Below are 12475 nucleotides of genomic sequence, written 5' to 3' on the forward strand. Positions count from 1 at the left end.
TGGCTTGTTATGTGAGGTGGGAAAATTCTGATTTATCTTGTCAGGAGAGCCGACTGCGGGTTCGAAACCAGCCCCAGAGGGAGACCCTGGCGTATGAACTCCCCTCCCAAGCTCCCCGGGCCCGGCCGGGTGGCCTGGCCGCCGGCTGTGAGGGGGCCCGCGCCCCCCTCCTTGCGAGGCCCGGGCGGGCGGCGGCCGGACCCAGGGGCTCGGGGCTCCGGGCTCGGGCGCCCCCTGGCCGCAGCAGCGGCTCCGGGCGAGCCCCGTGCCCGCTCCCCTGTCCCGGCCGCCGCCACCGCCTCCTTTCGGGGCGGGCCCTGGAGCCGCCTGTAGGCGTTTGCGGGGGAGAAAGTAACATGGTGGCCGCTTCCTCCCCGGGCGGGAGCGGCGGCGGCGGGTCCGGCTGCTCCTGAGCCGGCAGGAGCGGGGCGAGGCTCCGCGACCCTCCGGGCGGCTGTGGGCAGGTGAGCGGCCGCGGGCGGCAGGGCCGGGCAGCGGGGCAGGAGGCAGGCAGGGGGCCTGACAGGCGGGGAGACGGAGCGGCACCGGACCCGGCGCCGTGTCCGCCTTCCACCGCCCGCTCCGCGGGGCGCGGCAGGAAGCCGGCACCGCAGCGGGGAGCGCCTCTTCCTGGCCCCGGCGCTGCAGCCCCTTCCCTCGCCCCTTTCTCTTAAGTTTTCCTCCTCGGCGGAGGGGAAGGAGGCGCGGAGCCTTCCCCCGGTCCCGGCGAGGGCTCGCCTCCCTCCTCCTGCCCCGGCAGCGCTTCTGCGCCGCGGCGAGCCATTGCACCGCGCAGGGTGGGGAGGGCGGGGGCGTGTTCTCGGCTTTCTCTCTCTCTTTTCTTTTTTTTTTTCCTTTTAAATCCCTCGCTATTATCCTTAATTCCCGTGCTCCCCCTCGGACGGACGGCCGTCCCTCGGGGCCGTGCCCGGCCCTCGCCCCGGGGGGGCGGTGGCGCCGCGGTGAGGGCGCAGGTGGCCGTGCGCCGCAGGTGAGCCGCCCGCGGACACCTCCCGCCCTCCCTTTTCCCCATTTTTTTTCCCTGTTGCCGGCCGAGGCCCCTTCCCCGGGGAGCCTCCAGCTCTGTGCGAAGGGCCGAGCTGGAAGGAGGGCAGGGCAGCGGCGCGGGGGCTGCCCAGCGCCCCGTGTCCGGGCTGTGCCGCCCGACCTGCGCCGAAATGGAGACGGGCGGCGCCATGGCTGTCAGAAGGGCACGCGTAATGGCGGTAACGGGCTGCGGCCGCCGTGTCCGGGTGGTCTGCCGGGGCAGCGGGGCTGCGCTGTACCTCAGCGCCTTCCTGGGGCAGCGGGGGAAGGCTGTCCGCAAAGGTGTCCGCAGGTTTAAACGTGATCCAGTCTCCTGTCAGTGCCAAGCGTCACCTCCCGAAATGTTCAAGCACCGCTTCGCATACTGTTGATGCGTCCGTCTCAGAAAGGGTTCAAAACCCGAACAGAATTACATTAACGCACACCGGGTGTTGGAACTAGGTGATCTTCAAGGTCCCTGCCAAACCAAGCCACTCTGTGATTAAATGCCTGGTCTGTGGGGATCTGCTGTTCTTTTGGCGCTATGGTCAAGCGTATCCCAGCGCGGGCCGTTGTGCTGACTCCAAACTTGACGCCCCTGGCTAGACTTTTCGACCTGCTACACGAGGGCTTAGCTTGTAAACAAACAGCATGTTTGATTTGATCGTCTTTCTGTTTTTCCCTCTAAGCAGCATCAGTGTGACTTTTGAGGGACTAGTATTTTCCTGTACTTGTAGTATTTTTTTGGCTTATTGTGGAGTATTTGACCAGCCTAAATTTGAGCCTGCAGATGTTGGTAAAAAGAAAACTATTTGCTTTTAATTACTTTTGATAGCTCTTTTCTTGTGTTTACCGAAATCAAGGTTAGTAAAAGTTTTTGCATCACTCTTTTTAATGTAGTATGCCAGAAGCTAAGGGAGTAAGCATTCTCTGTGTTTTAGGGGAGAAATAAAGATGGAATGCAAATTACTTCGTACCTGTTTGGAAAATGACAATTTGGACTTTTTGTGAAGGCCACTATAACCAAAATTAAGTGACTAACGAGACTAGCAAATATATTTCAAATGCTTGTCTCAAAGAACACAATCCAGAAAAAAAAATTTCAAAAAAAAACCTGTTAGATAGCATATACTTTTATTATGTATGATGACTGTAAGTCTTTTTTAATAAGTTCTTCAATAGTTGGCTGGCTGGCTGTTTTTTACCATTCCAGTGGATCTGAAATGCTAATAATGCGTTCTGTCTTGAGTAGTGCAGTGGAAGAATTCAGGAGAGAAACCAATATACAAGACTTCAGATTTCTGTGTTAAAATGCTTACTAGGATACATAGCAGTAATAGCTGTAAAAATAACAAAAATTACATTTTCTTTTAATTGGCTTATAAATTAAGATGAAAATTTTCTTAAATACATATGGATAAGGATAACATTACATTTGGCTGTTTCTTCTTAGGTTAAGGTTGGTTAAAGTAACTGTAATGAGATCTTCTTGGGCTGTGCACATTTGTTTTCTTGTTTGAGTGTTTGAATAATCAAAGATTGTGTATTGGATTTCTTTCTGATTAACTGTTGCAATCTCATATGAGTAAAGATGTTTCCTTCTGTGCTAACCATCTAACTTGAGTAAAATTGGGATATCCAAATAATGGTATGGATAGCATCCCTCTGATTCAACATGTATGAATTCTCATAGGGAGTAGCAGTGCCACGTATTGTTGAAATACAGTGCTTGGAACAGAATCTGTATAAATATGGTTCTTTCTTTGGTCTGTCTTTGACCAGTGGAGAAGTGTGTTTGGAGTTCAACCTTGGTATGCTTTAAGGACAAATAAGTTCCAGAAGTAGCTTTGATGTGCAGATCTGTGTTTGTTTAAATATAAAGAAGGAATAAAGTCTTAGCAGAATGAGGTGGGAAAGGTATAATTGCCAAACATGCAAGAGGAAGTTAAGGTAGTCTTTTGACTGTCATGTAAAAGATCGCATCTCTTATTCGTTGAGCTTACAGATAAATTTCAGAGGCAGCTACAAGCATAGAGCAGTCAGTATGTGTGAAGACTGTTTAATGTCTTTGGTAGTCTATATATTGTTCTCATGTTGCAGGGCCTCCTTTCCTGATGCAGTCTTCTGAGTGGAAAAAGGCAGCAAAAAGCATCTGTAACCTATAATTTGGCTTCTTTTTTTGTTTAGAGGTAACTTGCGCTGTAGAAATTTGGCTGGTGGAACTTTTTTATGTTAATGTGTTTGCTTGTCAACCCGAAGCATGTCACTTTCTTGAATGATATTCAAGATACTCAAGGTCTTGGTGTGGGCAAGCTCTAAAAATGGGGTTCACAATCATGTTATTAAATTGCCTCCCATGCGAATTGCCAAGTAGTTGTCCATTACTGCTTATTCATATTTGTAAAATGAGAATCACTTTGCTACACTGCAGCACGAGACCTGCTTTCCTCATATAGTGCTTCTGTGAGACTGTAAACTGAAGTCTTTGGACGTTGATCTACTTCTTAGCTTCCATCTTGCTACAAAAATCATCCCTCTCACAAACTCTGATACTCAAAATTCTTGTCCTTGGTTATATAAAAATGTGATGCTGCTTCTTTCCTGTGGGATAAAGAATTACTGTTGCTGGAAATAATCCATTTGTATGATGATAATGACCATGCTTTGTTTTTGCAAATTCGTGGAGCTAAAGGCTGACCTTGGCTTCTGTGCAAACGGTTGTTAGAACCTAAGAAGGTGAATTCAAGACAGTTTCTGGACTGCGAAATAGGTCCTGGTGGAGTGTGACTGCTTGTTGTTTAGTTATTCTTGTGACTACCTCTATCATAAAATATGTGCATGCAAGCGTATTCTCAAGTGTTAGGAATACAGTTATACTGGGCTATGCGTTCCAAAGTGGAATAGAGCAGAAGGCTGAGGCTCGGTTAATATCTTGCTGTACTCCTGTGTTTCGCTTACAGGTTTTTCAAGGGTGTAACTGGGGTCCTGATGCTTACTGTTGGCTTTGGCATACAGGAAACTTGAAGATGGTTTTCAGAGTACCAAAGATTATAATGCTATTCTCTGCTTATGCATGTGACTCGGTTTTCTTTTTTTTTTTTTTTGGAAGAGTGAAGAGTAACAGTCTCAAGGTTGTTGATACAGAGAACAAGAAAAATATACCTACAATTTAATGAATAAAGTTGGCTTGCATCTCATGAAACATTCCATTTACTTTGTTTCAGTTAAATATATTGAGGCAATTCTGCCGGATTCTTCTTTCCTCTGTCTTCATTTTGTGACATTACAGTTCCTTTCCTTTACTCTCAAAAACATCTCTAAAGAGACTTGATGCTTTTCAAACATCAACCAAAAGCCTGTGCTTTTCTGTTTAAAAGATGTTACAAATAGTGTAAATCAGGGATTGACTTGCAAATTAAGCTGTTCAACTCTGGCAGCAAAAGTTGAGTTTACAATTACAAGTCTCCAAAGTAGTTGAAGCTTTCTACCTCTTGAAATGAAAGAGTTTTCCAGTTCTGAACGAATTGCAGCTCTACTACAAAAATTAGCTATTTTTCACTAGGGAGGCAAAGAACCCCATGTTTTTTGCTTTCTCCCCAGACTTACTCATTTCAGTGATAGCTTTTGCCTTTCTAATTAATTATAGTCTTTGATCAGTAACGCTTAAGCTGAAGTCCAGTCACTGATGCATTCGTCAGTGCTCCTTTTCCCCTTTGCGAGTCTTTCATGTTGGGGCATTGTGTTACTGGTGAAAGCAAAACTTCCCCCCTAACCCAGCGATGCTATTCCTGGTGTCACATAGCATGACTCTAGCCCTTCTTTTTTGTTCTTTGGGGAAGAAACTAGATTCTCACCCAGATAAGAAACCTGCTGTAGGTTGCAATCTTGCAAGTAAGGTGTCTTCCTGCCTTGTCTCTGTAATGTAGAAACTCTCTTTCTGCTTTAAGATGATGTAAAAATGTGGTTGAATGTAGGAGAGGGTACAACAACTAGAGAGCAGTTAGCCAGGAGCAGCATATGATGAAAAAGACATTCAAGAACTTAATGTTTCAGGAAAAGCAAGAAATCGAGGCAAACTATAGCTAGATATTTAAGCTTTGGAATTTCTACAGGATATCTGTCTCAGTCTAATAGAAAGTTGTAGAAAGGAAACATAAGGCAAACTGCTGAGTCACAGCGACAGGTAATTCAGTCAGTTACTCTAATCATTGAATGGGACTATTGCAAAATCTGCGAACAGGTGTGGCCAGTTTTTTCAATAGTTGATCAACCAGCCATCCTTGGAAGTAACTGCAGCAGCTTGACTAGATCAGGGAATAATTTAGACCAATGTCTTTGTTTTCTTTACATTTTGAGTTCTTCCAGTTACATTTTGAGTAGTGAATGACCCTAATGAGAATATAAACTGACGGGTATCTGGATGTAAGTGGCAGAAAATTGTTGTGCTTGAAGGTAATGTGAACCCAGCTATACTGAGTTTTGTGTGTGTGTGTTTTGCTTTCTTTTTGAAAGCACAGATGATATCTTTTCCAAGATTCCTAAAGTGATTAAAAATATGCTGTGTGTTTACCAGATGAAATCCCTACAAGGGTATGGATAGCCTGAGAAACGTTTAATGCACATGAAGGATGTATCTTACAACTGTTAAGTTTTTGAAGACACTGAGGATGTGACTAAAGAGAGGAATATTTAAAGACGTGTATTTTAGCTTAGGGAGACCCATCTTTCTTGGCTCCATTCTTTCTCTGCTGTTCACAGCTTACTTCTTAGGGAGCAATTTCCAGTAAAAGCCTCACTGTAGCTGCTCTGAATTATCCTTTGAAGCTTCTCTTTCCAGGTCCTGTAGAAGGAACTTTGGAAAGCTAACCATTTGAGGTCAGGTTTTCTTTTCTGAACAGGTCCCAGAAACATCTACAAATTAAAATTTGGATCTAGCAGGAGGAGGAAGAATAAAGTCACCTTCTTGTAAGCTTTCTAAATCATGAACCACTGTGATGCACAGATGTGGTTTGTTAATGAACTGAGTAGAACTTTAAAATGTTTTACTGGTACATTATGCCTCATCCAGGTTTGTTTGCAGTTCTGAATATTAGAGGGTAAGCAGGACATAAAAGGGAGAACTTCCTAGCTGCATAAGTATATGACTGTTTTCTCAGAGTTCTGATTAAACCAGATAAAGTCATACATACAACATTAATTTGACTCCTGAAGTTGATTCTTGCAGTTAGACTCATCAGCGAAAGACTAGACTTTTTTCTGACCTTAAAATTACGCATAACCTTGGGGATGCATTCTTACTTAACTCTTTATTTTTATTTTTTTACTTCCCCTCTTGGTTTTGTCTTAGGCTTGAAGGAGTCATTCTCACTATCTTTTTTTTGGTTTGTTCCCTGGATAAAATAGGAGAAGAGCATCACTAATGTTTTCTATACTAATAAACTACATAAGCAAACTGGAAGCCTCACTGGTATAAGAAAATCACAAGTCATAAACAGAAACAAGCTTTGCAAACAAAAAATTGGTTTTGCTGATGGTGGTGTACCTGCTCGGGGGCTTATACCATAATACCTGTATGTCTCTGAAAAGACTTCTTTTTTTTTCACTCCTGGCTATGCTGGTACAACTCTTCTAGGGAAAAACTAAGCCATTAACATTGTGCTTAGTAAACGAAGGAGAAAGTTGTGCAGGAATAGGTAAACCAAAGAGAGAGTTTCTGTTTCAAAAAACATGTAGTGTGTGTCTCTTGCTTTCTTTAAAAAGGCAGTGTCTTTTTCAAACTCTGGTATATATACTTCATTGCCTTTCTGTTTCTAACTTTTGCTGTAGATGTCATCATGTAAGATAATTACATGTGAAGGCCTTAAGTTCCTTTGGATTATGATGACTCATTCACCATGAATGTAATGACTAATATGACATTTCAGTTTAATTTAAAGAAAACAGAACAAATGCTGCACATAGAGAAGAAAGGATAAAAACTATAAAAATGACTGAGATTCACAGTACACATACATTGTTTGCACTGTTAACCTCAAAACCTTTGCTTCTTAACATCTCTGAACTAACTGATTCTGGTTGGAGGAAAAAAAAATCTATAAATAAGTTGTTCCTCTAACTTTAGACTGCTTTCCTAGCTGTATAACCAGATGATGAACAAATCCGAGAAGGGAAATTGTGCTTTGAGCCTCAAATGCCTTTTGTCTCTTGAACCTTTTAAAAAATCTCATCCTTAACTGGTATGCTTGCTTGACAGAAGTGAAAATTCTTTTTTGGCATTGGAGGTATTTCACCTGTGCTACAAATGCCCCAAAGCTTGAAACGTGGTCTACAATATTTCAGACAAACTTGGCGGATCATACTGCTGGTGATCTATCTATCTGTATATTTATTTATTTTTTCCCTTCACTTTTTTTTTTAAAAAAAGCTATGGTGTTATTGTTATTGACTTTGTAATGAACAGAAAGCTCTTCTGAGTTGCAGAAGAAAACATTTTTCAGGTTTTGTTGTGAACATTTAGTCATCCTACCCAGCTTTTTTAATCCTTGAAGAGTTTTCACATCTCTATTCTATGTGTTGACTTTCCTCTAAGTGAAGAACACTGGATTGAACATCTGCATTAAAGTACCTCGCTTTTGAGTTGTCCAGGTTGGTAAGTTCAAAGTTACTGCAGATGACTCTATTTGTGTTCCTAGTCTTTTTGTCAGTGCTCAATGTTGGTGCTGCCCTCACCCTGTCAACAAATGACACAGTGAGAAAAAAAAATCTCAGAATTGAAGGCATAGTAACAGTGTTACAGACGTCTGTGTGATTTCCTTTCTTTTGAGCGGGGACTGAAATGCTCTCACTATGTAACTGTTGGCCAACCCGCGTCGTACTGCAGACAGTAATATGTTAGGTAACTGCATGGTGGAGCAGTATCAGTGGAGGAGAAAGAGCATGTTCCACTGCTGTATACAGTTGTATACAACAGGGAATGGGTTGTGACAGCTGGCATAATTTTTTTTTTTTTTTCAAAGTGAGAAATTTTGAATTTCAGTCCACCCTGAATGTAGCCTCATACTTGCGTGTATGCCACTGCAACTAGGCATTGGCTGTAGTGATGGGTCTGTGCTGTTGTGTAGGTTGTGCGGGGAAACAAATCTTGGGAAAGGTTGTCTGTTTGAATTTTTTAACAGCCTTGAGAAAAACAAGAAAGAGATCAGTCCTCTAAATTGAATTTGACCCTTCCTAGATGATTTAGTTAGAAATAGAAATGCTAGCAATAGTAAATTACATCCACAATTGCCATAGCCTTCTTTAAGGAACAAAACAGATTTTTTTTCTAAGGGGACATACTTCCTTTCTTTTTAATGAGTTACTAAAGCAGTTACTAACTACATAAAAACATGCATGAACAACATTTTAAATAGGAGTGCATATGTTAACATAAGCACTTTAAAGACAAGTTCATATGTTAAACTTTGACAGAAATAGCTATTTCAAATAGGGTAATAACAATAGTATGAGGGGCACAACAGGATTAAACAGTAAATCCACGCTGTGCACAATAGAGTATGATTTAATACTCAACTTTGCTTTCAGAATGCTTTCAGAATCCTGTCGTATGTAACTTCTAGGTTCTCTGAATGGGTATTTTCCATATTTTTAGGCAGATACGTTGGATACTGCTTGTAATGTTCGCTGATTTTTTTAAAGATAAACTTTTCTTCCCTGATTTTCGTGTGTGTTGGTATGTTCTTTGTAAGATCAGACTTAAGCAATCTTACTTTTTTAAAGTCTGTATAAAATCACTTTCCTGTAGATGTCTTGCCTGAGAACTCCACCACTGAGTAATACAGCATAGATATTTTGAGTGTTAGATGATAATATTATAAGGAAAGTCAAAATATGTGTAATCAACCTACACATTTACTTGCCATTTGGTGAATGATAGGATTTAATGACAGAAAGAATCTCAGGTTTGCTGTTCTTCAACAGCTTTTTTTTTAATTGCTTGAGGAAAGTATTTACTGATACATTCATCTGTGCAAGTAGTAGTATCTTTCTAATATATAATCTTTCATGACTGTTTTCTTCAGGAGTTCGTATAATAAACAATGTCATTTCAATACTGTAATAGTCTCGCATTTGCCATACACTCAGGCTTTAAAGGATTCAAATACTCAGTTCTCCTGAGTATATGTTCAGGAATATAAGTGAGCACAACAAGAAACAAGGATTGGTAACTAAGGGCTTTCAAGAGATGGAAGGGTAAGTTTATTAAAATATATTGTGGAATTCAGAAAGGGGGAAAAGATTTTTTTGGTTTCGTGATGAGTTTGTGGTAAAAATGAGATGTTTTGGTTGCCTCATGAGTGACTGATCATTTTAGCATAAAAAAATGAGAAAATATACGTTGGATTTTCCATAGAATAACTTTATTGCCTGTGAATCAAAATTACTTTTGTCAGAACAAACTTTGGCAATATTTTCACGTTTATTCTGGGGGAAGAGTTATAGTCATAATGAAGAGTTTGAGTCACTTCTAATGTATGCTTTGAAGGTACACATTTTACTTGATGACTTATTTGTAAACATTTTTCTATTTCCACACTTTTAATATCGAGATCCCTTTCATATCTGCTGGGTGGTTTTGGCTCCCTTTCGTCTGGCCTTTGGAGTTTTGGAGTGCGGGTGCATGGGTCTTCTTGTGAATATCCTTTAAGTTAGAAAAAGCATGGGAGGCAATTCTTGACTGTTACTGTACGTCCTGAGATTGCTGTGATCCGTTTTTTTATTATCATTTATCTAGGAATGGGAAGAACATGTTAAATATTAAACAAAGGGCTTATCTTCAGAAGGTTTTGCTGTAACATTTGACAATGCAGGAAGCAGTTCTGAAAACTGAAGGCACACAATTTCAGGCATTACGCGCCTGCCTAAGCTTTTTACGCTTGATTTGTGTTTGTAGTAACTTCATTACCTCAGCCACTTCACAGGTCGCCTTGCAGAAGAGTTACTCTGAGGCCTAGCTCATACTCTTTCCGCGTTTGCTGCAGATGTGCTAGTGCAAACCCTTGCTGCAAAACCGTGCTGCAGATCAAGATTGTGATATGGCTGGTGCTGCATGAAGAACAAAAAGACACTTCCTCCACTAGGCTCCTTACTGCTGAAACACAAAACAAAAGACACAAATATTCTAACTTCTATCAAGCATGTGGTTTGGGCCTTTTCAAGCCATGTTGGCAAAAGAGTGTTCCTTAATGAGGAATTGGCAAGAGGATTAAAAGACAGACTTTCTGAAGTGTTAATAAACTCCTGCCAAGCTTGAAAAGCAGCAAAGAATGAAAATGCTGACATGAAACTGAGTGATTTGAGGCTGCTGTCATAGGCCAAATAGAAATGCGAGTCATCCTCTTGATAACTGGGGGTGTTTAGTGGGGTGGGGATAGGCTCCGAAGCTCTGGAAGTGTGGACGAAGGAGCTTGTGTTTGATGCGATAAAGATGTCAGAGGAGAGATCTGGAGAGAAGAATGACAATCTGCAGCCTCCTGCACCATTTTTTCCCCAAAAGATAAAAATGAGGAAATCGGTGTTCCTTCAAAGCCAGTGAAAGAGATACTGTAGGTCTGTGGAGCCCTGCTTACGGAGATTTCAAGAAGCATTTGGTTTATTGTGTTGTGGACCATTAACAGAAATGAAACTGAAGGATGATTCTGTGATCTCTTTAGATTCTGGCAAAATAGTTTCAATGCTAATACTTAACTTTCAAGTGCCTGGTAAACAGAACTTGTGGGTGACCTCTGAAGTGCATTTGAAACAGAACATCTTTTCTCTCTCCTTTCGATTTCTCAAAAACAAAACGCAGTCCAGCCCTGCCCACTCAAAAAAAAAAAAAAAGGGCCCAAGAAGCTACCAAAAAAACAGTCTAGGAGATTTTGGGCTCCCAGAGGGCACTTAACCACTGGACTATTGTCTCTTGACTTTTTCTTTACTGTTTTATTTTTGTTTCAGGCTACTATATTTGGCTTTGCTCCAACAGAGTTTCCAATTACAGAAAGCCTTCTCTAACAAAGAATGTTTCCAGGGCTGCAGATGTTTCAGTCATTACATAATACTGAGCATGGCTAACCTTTAAAGCTTGCAGCTGGGCAGTAAGTACATTTTATAATGTACTTTTCTTGCTCTGGGAATTAGTATTGTTATCTTTCTTATTAATCTTCTTATAATATTTTTATTATTCATTTTTTCTTTTGGACTCTTTCTGCCCAGTGTCTGGAGTAGTTATCTTCTGTTACATGAAAGAACAGTTTGGATACAACACTGATAAAACAAGATGAGACTGGTTTATTAAATGAGTATAGCTGAACTGCTTGCTGATTATCATTCTTCCCTTCTCACATCTTTTCCATTTCTGCTTTCTGTCCTTGGCAATAGAACGTCATTTACTGGTACCAAACTTGCGTTCATTGATTCCAGCTGTTTCTCTACCAGTCCCTGTAGGTCACTTCAGAATTTGTGTTTTGGCCTCGCAGTCTGTAACCACTCCAATTTTTATACCACTGGACAACTTGGAATTACTATGCAATAGAAAAAATGAACTATAGAGTATGGCAGAGAGAGACTGGAGTAGGTTTTATTTCTTACTGCCCCAATCCTCCCCTTCAAAGTAAGATTTTTCTGAGTGGCATTTTCACGCTCATGACCATCCTGGATCACAGGGTCTGTTAACCGAGTGTCATTTTTAGTCAGTTGTAGTTCATAAATAGCTGTTCAAGCTGTTACTGCACAACTTCACTTCTGAAAGCATTGCTGTGTTTGACACAAGCTTATATATCATAATATCATTGGCTCACAGTTTTGCAGCAACAGTAACTGGTTTTGCTGGCAATCTCAAAAAAAAATCTGTGCTCAAAAGCACAGTTAAAAAAATGTGATGTTTTCATTTCAAATATGATGTTTTCAGTAATTTATTTGTCTTGACAGAATAATTCCAATTTATTAAAGCTGAAAATTTGTGACTAGTTTCCTCTCTTGCTTTGATTATTTTTGTTCAAGCAATCCACGGAATTGCACAGAGGACAGGAAAATAAAAATCCAAGGAAAATTCAGGGTAATGAAGAACAATAATATATTTTGTTCAAGGGTAAAATTATTTTTAAATGGCTTCTATTTATTCCTAGAACAGGCCAGAAAAGCTGTTAGACTTCTCAATAATAAATTTGATGCTTAAATGGCAGTGTGTGTGTGTGTGTGTGTGTGTATATATATATATATATATATATATGTATATGTATATATATATATATATATATATGCCTCGCAAAATTAGTGAGTTAGATAATTATCACTTATTACAATAGTGGATTTACAAAACTAAGTTCATTTCCTCACCATCCCTTCTTCATATGAAGCCCACTGTTCTGTCATTTCAAGCTGAGCTTGAAGCTGAAAAGGAAAACTGCATTGG

General features: G+C 41.0%; 1 protein-coding gene across 2 annotated transcripts in view; it reads left to right on the plus strand.

Moving 5' to 3' along the window:
- Positions 1–310: 310 nt before the first annotated feature.
- DENND4C (DENN domain containing 4C) overlaps positions 311–12475 on the plus strand; it is a 77388-nt gene continuing 65223 nt past the window's right edge. For both annotated transcript variants that reach the window (XM_040542051.1, XM_040542052.1), the window contains exon 1: positions 311–464. The gene's annotated coding sequence lies outside the window, so the exon portion shown is untranslated. The remainder of the gene's footprint in view (positions 465–12475) is intronic.

The sequence above is a fragment of the Cygnus olor genome, chromosome Z (genome assembly GCF_009769625.2).
Source record: "Cygnus olor isolate bCygOlo1 chromosome Z, bCygOlo1.pri.v2, whole genome shotgun sequence".
Taxonomy (NCBI): Eukaryota; Metazoa; Chordata; class Aves; order Anseriformes; family Anatidae; genus Cygnus; species Cygnus olor.